Source organism: Atta cephalotes (assembly GCF_000143395.1).
Source record: "Atta cephalotes unplaced genomic scaffold scaffold00016, whole genome shotgun sequence".
Classification (NCBI taxonomy): domain Eukaryota; kingdom Metazoa; phylum Arthropoda; class Insecta; order Hymenoptera; family Formicidae; genus Atta; species Atta cephalotes.
This window is the reverse complement of record NW_012130080.1, coordinates 4,991,575-5,003,021: the sequence shown is the minus strand read 5'-3', so window position 1 is coordinate 5,003,021 and position 11,447 is coordinate 4,991,575. Positions and strand designations below refer to the sequence as shown.

At 30.0% G+C, this 11,447-nt stretch overlaps 1 pseudogene; it reads right to left on the bottom strand.

Annotated features, from left to right (window-relative positions):
* LOC105618451 overlaps positions 1–2,383 on the bottom strand; it is a 3,554-nt pseudogene extending 1,171 nt beyond the window's left edge.
* Positions 2,384–11,447: the final 9,064 nt, after the last annotated feature.

Genomic DNA, 11,447 nt, shown 5'->3' with positions numbered 1-11,447 from the left:
GGGGAGAGAGAGACCTGACTGTAAGTGGGTTTCGAAAGTGGCGAGTTCGTCGGCCAGAACGTTAACGAGATTATTAACGCGTCCGCCTGTCCTCTAAAGTCTAAAGAGTCGTCTCGTCATGAGATGATCCTGAAAGAATCTTCGCCCTTTCCGAAGGTGAAAACGCGGCAATTAAGGCGACCCCGACTCCTTTCCAATTCGGCGATCAAGAGAATCAGTCTTGTGAAAAGCTCGTCGCCTCGTCATTTAAGTGCAGTGCAGATTAAATTAAAAAGTGTTTATCATAATTAAATCTAACAGCTATGAACAGTATTATACGGCGATAAAGATATGTGGAATTGTAAAATTGCATATTTTTTAATAATCTGAGTAATAGACCTCGCACTAATTATGTGGAAAACATGATATTAGTTAAATTAACTGAATATTTCATAATAGAGATTTTATAAGATGATAATTGAAATCTTCATAAATGCAATTATAAAAAATAGACTGATTTTCCTGAAGGTTGCTATTTCTAATCGCATTAAAAAGTATTTACAGCACTATTTCTAATTGTTTTTCATCATTCTAGTTTTTTTTTATATTTTTTAGATATACAGATTTATCTAGTTTATATCTAGTTTATATCTAGTTATTTTTTATACATTAGATAATTTTTTGTTTTGCGTTGATTTAAAATACATCAGATTTCTTTCATTTCATATTTTTCTCTTGTCATTTCATCATTACCAATACATTTATATCAATTGACAACATTATTTTAAGACGATACGATCTTCTTTTCTCTAAATAAAAAAAAAATTCTAAACGAGAATGATTTTTTCATGAACGGAATAGACCGAAATGAACGGATGGTAGATACTACCATTCAGAGAAATGGAACGGAAAGCAGTAAATTGCGCGGAAGTACATTCGGCAGATTGGATTAGCATTTTATGCGCGAAAAGCAAGCAGTCGTATGTGCGCGTATGTCACCGGTCAAGAATATGCAATATCCACTCGATGTTAGTCAGTGAAACGTGCAAATATCGCTCGTGACGCAAAACGATACCAATAGAAAATTCATAACGAGTTTTTCCCTCGTATCAGAAACGTATACATATTGAATGCAAACATCGCGGGACAGAATCAATTTAATATTGATCAAAGAACATTCATAATGAAAGTCAAATTTCTAGCCACGGGACACTCTGACAACGCATGTAATCTCGAACTTGCAAAATGGATATTTTTTCGTTAGAAAGAAACTTTTCTTTAGGTTACATACGAGAAATCGGAAAACGGATTCTGGTGAAACTCACGAGCTGTTCCCAACTTTTTCGGGCAAATTGGCCAATGTGTCGCGCGTGTAAAAAGATTTTTACCGTTCACCATAAGTACACTTTCGTGTGTCCGGTCGAAATGAGAAAAGCGAATTATTTGCCCTCAAATCTTTCTGATATCAAGTCTGTTTGTGATATTTTTTAGAGAAAATGATCTTGCATTTTCTTTTTATATTATCAAAGACTGTACGTTAATGATATCATTATGCGATATATCGATAAGAATTCTTATATTTTATTTCTTTATTTGCATTGTGCTTTATCTTGCTTTTCTGCACATACTTATAGTTCTTTTGTATACATTAAACTAATAACAATTTTGATCTAAGTCAATTAATAGAAGAAAATATTTATTATATATAATTATAATTAAATTATATATAATAAGTTATATGCGTTCAAGTAAATTATTTGAACGATAAATGTGAAAACTATATTAAAAAAAATTGTATTGTCTACAATTAAGTACTCTTAAATAACATTGTTATGTGTCTTAATAGATATTTACGTTTGAATGTCTTTTAGTATCTATTTAGTACCTAAAGCATTTACGACTTTAAGCCGCCAGTGTTTCATAAGTTAGATTTATGAGAGGATTAAAAATCAAATCGCAGTACGTAATACTTAAAAAAATTTTAAGTATAACGTATAAAAAAATTTAATAAATAGAAATAATCATTAAATATCGCATCATTATTTTCATTTTAGCAATCTTAATAAAAATTATAGTTTACATAAATTATAATTATTTATTTTTCAACTATTTAAAAACTATTTATATCTACTGTATTTGGGATTTTGATCGATTTCTTTTGCAAATATACTTAAATTCAAGATTGCAAAAAATTAATTTATGTTACTTGTGAGGTCAAAATTCTCTATTAATAATTATACCAGTAATATTTCTTAGAATCTCAAGACAAACCTGAAGAAAGTAGATAACTTGGTCCACGACAGGAGCCAATTTTCACGAAAGTTGCGCAAGAGAGTTCGGAAAGAACGCTTGCAACTTCAGCAACCGGATGGTTCCCTGACAGCGAAAAATTTCCGTCCTTCATCAGAAACTTGTGTATGCATCACAGAAAATCGATCACATAACTGCATCCAAATTTGCTATTTTGCAGACGTAAACGAATTTCGGCATCTTCCTAGTTTAATTCAACTTTATCATGAATAGCAAGTTCAAAAATATATCTTAATGTGTGAACCGCAAGTTTAAAATGTTAATCACTGTCACATAATTATAATGATATATAAACATACTTAGATATTGTCAAACTATTACATATATACATTATATTTTATTATATACATTATATTTAAAAATATATCGTATTAAGTAAAATTAATTAATATATTTAATTAATATATTTAATTAATAATAATTAAATATTTGTATATTTCATATTTTATCATATTTTTAATTACATATATTTTTAATTACGTATATTTCTAAATATTATTTATCAGATTCTTTCGCAAATGAAGAGAAGCAAATCAGTTTTGACATAACTGGTTTATTTCTTAGTTTGATGACATTAAAAAACTAATGAAATAAAAATCGATTATATGTATAGCTTGTTTTAATAAAACTCTAATTTTAATAAAACTCTAATTTTAAATTAATTATGTAAATTAATATTAATTATATATTTAAATTAAATTAATTATATATTTAATTATATAAATATGAATATTAAATTTTCAAAATTATGATAAAGTCATAGGATAACTAGATATAGTTTTTTTTCACAATGATATACTATGATGTATTAATTTTAATGATATGTTAATGTATAATATAAGATAATTTTATATATATAATCAATAAAAATTAAAACCATTATTTTTATGAGAAAAGTGTGCCTTAAGTATAATTACTCGTAACATACGAGCAAAAAAAATTAAATTTTTGTTAACACAATTAAATAATTTATCATTTATATCACTTTGAAAGATTTAACTTTGGATTATATAATCAATTGCGAATTAGAATTGCGTTAAAACATACATACTTATAGAAAAAGTAGAATCGACTTTATTACATTATTGATAATCGACTCGCAATGCGTTAACTTACTCCTCTGTGCAAGATTCGGTCAATTCTGTAGGTTAGTTGATGTAGTACGTGCCTCAATAAAGCTAGCCGGTTGTTTCGAATCTCGCAGCTCGATTCGTCTATAACTCATAGCCGATGGACTAGCTAGAGCGTATTCGTTTTCGTTTTTCGTACATGCGATGCAAAGGGTCTGTTATAGATCGAACTGGTTTCAAGAGATACTCTCTCTTCCACTGTCTCACTCTTTTCTATATCATTCATTCTATCGTTTCTTCTCTCCATTCTCTCCCTCTCCGTTTTTCTCTTCTCTCTATTCAAAGATAGAGGATAGAGGATAGAAAAAGATCGGAAAACCACAGGATCAGTAAGGAGACGGAAAAGAGGAACAAAATAGAAAGGGGGAGAAAGAGGAGAAGGGAGTAGAGCGACGAACATCCAGCTCGACATTCCACAAGATCTCCTCTATCTTCTTTCGATACTTTTTATCCCTCTTTATTCCGTCTGTTTCTTATCATGCTGCTGCTGCTCTTCGCGAGGAATCTCGACTGTCGTATCGACTACCAAGCGACTACATAAGACGGATATAAAGGCGTTCCGCAGGATACGAAACTTTATTCAGGAACTTAAGGCCTCAGTAGTCTTGAAAAGACCAAAGGAACAAGGCAAAAATACCACTGTACGATGTTCACTCGACACGCGAATTGATGTGGCGTTTCCTTTTTTGTATTTTTTTTAGAAAGTTAGTAATAGAGCTTTTTTCCGAAAGTAATAGAGCATTTTTCCGATTTTATTGAAACATCAAACATTGTTGAGAATCACGATTTATACAACATCTTGTTGACGTTGTTTCTTTATCTATTTAGAAATTACAAACATGCACTTTGCCATATTACATAAATTATTACAATATATAACATAATATTACAAAAAAAAAGGATCTATAATATTATGAATCATTTGTGCATACATTTGTGCATTATGAAAAATTCTTAATGTTATGGAATATGTAATGTTAATGCAGATCAAATCATTATATATATATATATATATATATATATTGAGTCTGCGACTCAAGAAAAATACTTAATACAAAAGTGACAGCCAATCTTAGAATTATGCACTGAGAAAGATGATCTGATTCGGCTAAATAGTAATTGTAAATCATGAAAAATAGATGAATTAGAGTTTTCTGATTAAATTCTATTAGAATTCTGATTGATAATTATTTTGGTAAAAGTAAGAAGTAATAGTAATTCTAGTAGATTTTACCAGAAATATATATTGTATCGATCAGAATTCCGATTATCTCAACTATTGTAGAATTTTAATAAATTTAACTAGAAAATTCTCATTCATCCATTTACAACCAGAATTTTTTTCAGGATATAAACGTATGCATGAAATCCATTTATATTCGGTTGGCTTGGTAACAATAAAGCAACCGTAAGAAGATTTGTGAGACGAAAGCCAACGTTGTCGAAGTACACTCAATGAGGAATTATATGGAATGAATAATAAAACTTTTTGAGATTTGCAAGTAGATGGCTCGGTCTTGTGAAATCCGAGTTGCAATGTCGATCAAGACAATGAGCAACGACGATAGGAATCAGCGCGCGCCCCTCGAAAATTTGAAAATGCAAATGCGCTACGCTAGAATGCGATGCGATATTACGCTTGGAATCATGGCAGCCTAGAAATTTGCATCGCGATATAATGGGCAACATGAGTAGTTATAAGATTGATAAATTGATTAATATAATGTGCAGAATACAGAATGTACGATGAAATGTTAATAATTTAAATTGCATAATTGAAATTTTGATTTTACAAAAAGAAACATTTTTTATAACAAAAAAATCTTATAATATATAGTAAGAAATGGAATCTTTTAAAACTACAAAAATAAATATAAATTAATATTTTTGGAATATTATATTATATTTAAAAGATATATGGAAAAAAGAAAATTAATAGCTGATGTAATTGAAAACTGCGTGTAACTAAATGGTAGATGTAAAATATGGACAGCTAAAATATAAGTATCATATCTAATGTTTTAGCTGTGATATCTATTATAGCAGCAAACCATTTCGCCGGAGTTTATAAATTTATAGTTACAGCAGCAAATTATTTTAACAAACCAAGGTTAGCTACGGCAAGGAGATTTTTTTTCATCAACAATGTAAATTATTATTATAATTATATATTTAAATTAAAGAAAGATTTGAAAATCTTTAATTCTTATAATCCGATTAATTAGTGATTCGAATAATTATATGTGGATACTCATTATGCAAAGAACATGTAGAAGATGTTTAAGCAAATTAAGGATTATATGAAATTTGCAGTATATGAAACTACATATTCGCGAAACTATCTTGCTCACATTTAATATAAGCAGACTACAAATAATCAAGTCTAATCTTACGCTGCCCATAAACACGGACACCAATACAAATTCATAATTTATTACATGCAAACGTAAATATAGATCTATTTAAATTCATGGAATGAGATGAAAAATGAAAAGATATGTAAGATCTAATAAGATATTAATTACTGTTACCGTATTCATCCTAAAAATATCTTTTTATGTAGGTAAATTGATGATATCTTGCAATACTATTGTTATCATATTCTAGGCAAAAATTACTAACTAATCACAATTTAAAAGTATTACATTGAATGAAGATGTATGAAAATTTTATTTTTTTATAATAAAATTATATCAATATAATTGTTGAATAATGTAAGAAAATTGAAGAGAAATTTAGAATCAAGAAGAAACAAATTTTTTTAAATATTTTACATATAAATTACAAATGAAAACTGAGAAGTTTTTACCACAAGAAATTACTCATGATCAGACATTATAAGAAATCATTTAATTAATCATCTCATTTAATTTGCGCTGTATTTATTTGTATTTATGTCATTGAAGTACGAAACACATTGTGTAACAAATGTGACTTTGAATTCTATCTTGTAAGATATGATCACATCATTTATTCTCATCACCTTTGTTCTCTTACGTATTAATCGCGTTCATAGTTATTATTGCTATTCATCAGAAATCATCTTATAGCAATTGCATTAGCATTTTAGAGCGCGTAGCAAAGAGAAGGAGGGAAAGGAACTTTATTCAAGCGTAAACAGTATCCAGCCACACAGATCCGAGCACGTGCATGTAAATCTGCTAGACTCTTTGCTAAGTTCCTCGTCGAGCAGAATGCTGACGGAAGATCACAGGGAGCATAAGAGATAGACAGTATGAATGAGAAAGAGGAAGGGAAAAACGTGTTCGAAAGCGAGAAATAGAGATAGGATGCTGCAGAAGTTACCAAGCAGAATGCAATATCCTCGCACCTCTTCTCCTTCGTGTTCCTCAGTGAGCTGCGAGCCTTCCTGTGTTCTGCTCTTCGCTTCCGGGAACTTCAACGGGACGTCACCACCTAGCATCCCCCTAAGGCTACATAATATCCTTCCTTGAATTGGCTCTTCAACTACCAACCCAGCTACCCAGAAAACCGACTTGGAACTTTCAGAGCGTCGATATCATGAAAAATCAGCAACAAAACTGACGATGCGATGGAATTATAATTATGCATCATTGTGCATAAGATGCGAACATGAATGCGTACGCTTGAAATTACATAGGATATATGTTATAATGGGAACATGATTCAACGTGACATGTTTTTTCGATAAGACGAGGCTTTTTCTTTTAAGAAATATTGAAACATTTTTTAATTACTTATACAATAGGAAAAAGAAAATTAATTACTTATACAATAGGAAAAAGAAAAATTTACAAGCAAATGTAACGATTTCTTTAATAATTATTGCTTATAAAAAGTTTGGCTATAATGACGAAATATATATTTTTGAAATACATATCTCATTAAGTGTAAACTAGCAATTGAAAAAAAAAAAATATATATATATATCTCATTAGGTGTAAACTTAATAGAGATAGTTTATTTATTAGGAATAATTTTATTTTTTTTAAGTAAGGATTTATTTTAGTGAAATAAACGTAATAAATTTTTAAGTATTTTTCCAGTGCACATTAAATAAATTATTAAATATTTTTTAAAGTGTAGAACATAGTTTTGAAATATAGAAAAATTTTAGCGTGCGCAATAATAATGATAACGGTATCGATACGTTTCTTTGTTCTGCGAATACAAATATCGCTTCGCAAGAAAATAACGATTTTTTTTATTTGGTAAATCTATCTATCCTATCTTTCTTTCTCTCTCTCTCTCTCTCTCTCTCTCACGTGGACAAGTGCATCAGTGCTCATGGCAAAATACACGCTCGAATTGTTCCCGAACGTCGGTATAGTCTGGTTTATGACGATAATAAACTATTCGGTACTGATACCTGCCGACGATGGCCGTTTGTATTTTCATGTCCGTGCTGCTCGACTCTATCGGTGATCGAGCAATTTATACGCGAGATATTTCGCGCTGCAGGCGGCTCGTACGCGCGTAAACTCGTAGATCAGGTTCTCCGCGTCTGACAGAAATCGATACGTCGTCGGGGGAAACACGAAGAGCTTGCATAACGAGCGAGAGCTTCGGGATCGAGCGAAGTCTTAAATAATTGCGCATCGATGCGCACAATGCGCTGTGCATCGGAAACTTGCCGACGTCGCGCCTAATTAAGTGCAAATAGAAATTATTAACTTCCCAACGCGTAAAAGTCTTACGAAATCATGCGGTATATATTATCTTTTCTAGATATTTATACGAAAACGTATTAATCATTAAGAAATAATTCATTATATGAATAATTTATTATATAGGAATTCATTAATTTATTTGATAATATTGCTTGTTAAGGAATAATTCATTATTCATTATATTATTCATTTTAATTTTTGTCTGCTTTATAGCTTCTATATACATGATATGTATCCAATATAATATATAATTTAAACTAAATAAATTCGCGTTGTGAAAGAATACAACAAAATATTCAAAACATATAATCTTTCCTAAGAATTCACAATTTTAATAAAAATGCGAGGTCTTACGTTAACGTTTTAATCGTATTAAAAACCAAATGATATACAATTACAATTAATTTATGCGTCAAAGTCTTGCTCTGACGTCTTTCATATCCTTCCGCAAAATTATAGTTAAGAGACTCGTCTGTACTTATCAATAAGATCTCGTTAGCCCATAAAATTGACTTCTCCAACGTTTTCTTATTTAAGAAAAGAATGATACTACAAACGCGTTCGTTACTCATCATTTGAAATAACAATGACGCTAGAACATTTGCGTTTCCGACGATTACACTCAATTGCAGTAGCGTTCAAGGATGGTTGCAGCATTCGCAACATTCTCGGTATAATGCTAAAGTACTCGACCTCTTTGACCCGGCATCTAACATAAATCAACTTTTGGATACAGAAACGGCAAAATGCGCCGAGTCGATGCCTTGTAAAGCTCTTCTTCAGCAGTTTTTTATTTACAGTTTTTTATCTCGATATGAAATGCAAGTCAATAAATTTTTTTTTTTTCGCTTAATTAATTTCGTAATGAATTTGAGTATATATACATAGATGGTTAAATTTGTATACATAAAAATTATTCATAACATTGAATCTTTAGAATCTTTTTCAAAGCCTTTCGTTTGAGCTTTATCGATTAGGTCAAAATAAATTATAAATAAATATATAATAGACGAATTTCAAATACATTTGGTATAGTTTGAATTTAATAGAATATGAAACACATTAAAGTATTAGAAATATGATTTTTAATTTTCCATGCGAGGAACTTTCATATAATGCTACATACTCGATATTTAAAATCTTTGAATTTCGTGTAAAAATATTTCAATAATACATCGAATAAAAGCGAGAATGGAAAGGATAGCAAAATTATATTCTTAATTTTAAACCGACAATTAAAAACAAAGAGTTCAACCTCTTGTCTTACGATTTAAGTTCCGATGGCGCGTATCATAATTAACAGCAAGATCGGTCACACGTCGAGCCATTTCACGAGCCATTTCGTTCTAAGCGTCCTAAGTTGTGCCAATCGCACATGTGTCTTACGTAAATAACTGGTTTAATTATAAGATGTTTGATGAATAATTACGAAAACGATCCATCAGTGAACAAAAAAGATTTATTAACTTGAAATAAAAAAAATAACAAATCAATAATATTTTATTCCAATTTTTGAAGAAATGCTTATTTTAAATTATTAACTTTTTGAAAAAAATTTACAGAAAATTAATAATCTTCAATCATATGGTAGCTTTCGAAACATATTGGTACATGTAATGCAACTTTACATCTTTTGTACTCCGTTTTTTATGTTTCGTTACAAATTTTACAGACTTTTGGTGGCTTTGATTTCGATGATGTTGGGTTTATATGCTTGGGAAAATGACCTTAATGTTGTGCATACAGTCTCTGTGATAAATCTCCGTTCGATAATCGTCCTCGTTGTTTATATTTTGGTATATTTTTCAATTAATAATTCGGCTATTTCAATTCTATATCATTCAGCGTGACTCTGTTTTTTCTATTATTTATTTTGTTGAACAAAATGTAGGAAAAGTACCAAACATGTAAAAGAAAACTTTTCGATATATCCTTTCGTATATTTCCTCGTAACAGGGAAGCACGTTAGCATTTGGTCTTGCCGATCAATTCCAATCATTCTATTAGTGTTGTACTCAATGACACATTTCGGTTTCGAAGTAGGATAAAATTGATTTTTATCTTGTTCAGTCATTTCTACTGTAGAAATAATATAAACATCTCGTCTTTATCTTTCCATTTTAATATCGATGTGAACCTGGCGCTCAACTTTATCAAAAATAAAAATTAATACTGCAGGCCGTTTGTACTTCGTTTGTATTTGTTTGTACTGATCATTATTTCGTACCTCAAACAGTTAAACAAAAAGTGAAAAATAAAAAATGGCCAGCGCGCAACTTTAAAATTTTTTAATTTCATTTATGCCATTCGAAAGAGAATCGTTTGTACCCGTTTGTACCTCTCTTATTTTCGTTTGTACCTCAAAGAATTCGGAGATACTCTTTGAGGTACAAACGAAAGTAATAGAGGTACAAACGAGTACAAACGATTCTCTTTCGAATGCCATTGGTCCCATTTCGTTATCTTTAAAAATGACCGACTTACCCTCTTGATGCATTTATGAAATTTTGAAATCGCTGTATCTCCGAACTTTTTGAGGTACAAACGAAAGTAATAGAAGTACAAACGAGTACAAACGATTCTCTTTCGAATGCCGTTGGTCCCATTTCGATATCTTTAAAATTCGCTAAATTTGCTATGTAGGGGTTGCGCAAAAACTGAAACGCGCTGTATCTCCGAACCCTTTGAGGTACAAACGAAAATAAGAGAGGTACAAACAAGTACAAACGAAGTACAAACGGCCTGCAGTATTAATTTTTATTTTTGATAAAATTGAGCGCCAGGTTTACATCGGTCATTTTAAAGCCAATATTCCATTTCAGCTTCTCATTCTACTCATCTTCTCATTTTCCCTTTTTTAACAAAATCTTTAACAAAATATTCTTTCTGTTCGAACTACTATCTCAACGACATTAGTTTTACTGTTAACTAAAATTATAAATAATTTTGGCGAAAAATACCAATTGTCTAAGTATAAAATATGCCCTTTGTATAACTAACTGTGATAGCTATATATACACTAACTGTGATAGCTCTTTGACAACACTTTCAGATGCACTGTCATTAGAATTTATTTTATCATTACCTGTGTATATTTTAAAATCATAGCATAATCCGATTCTAATTCACATAATTTATAAAATTACCGAATTTCGTCCTTTTCGATGAATTAAACTATTTGTAGGATTCCTTATATTCCATTAGTGATTCATCGATAGCAATGTCCTCTTTTGTATATATATATATATATATATATATATATATATATACACACACACTACTTACTTTACTTTTAATTAAATTTAAAATTAGTACTAGTTAGTTTTAGTTTAGTTATTATTATATTATTATTATACTATATATTATTATATTATTA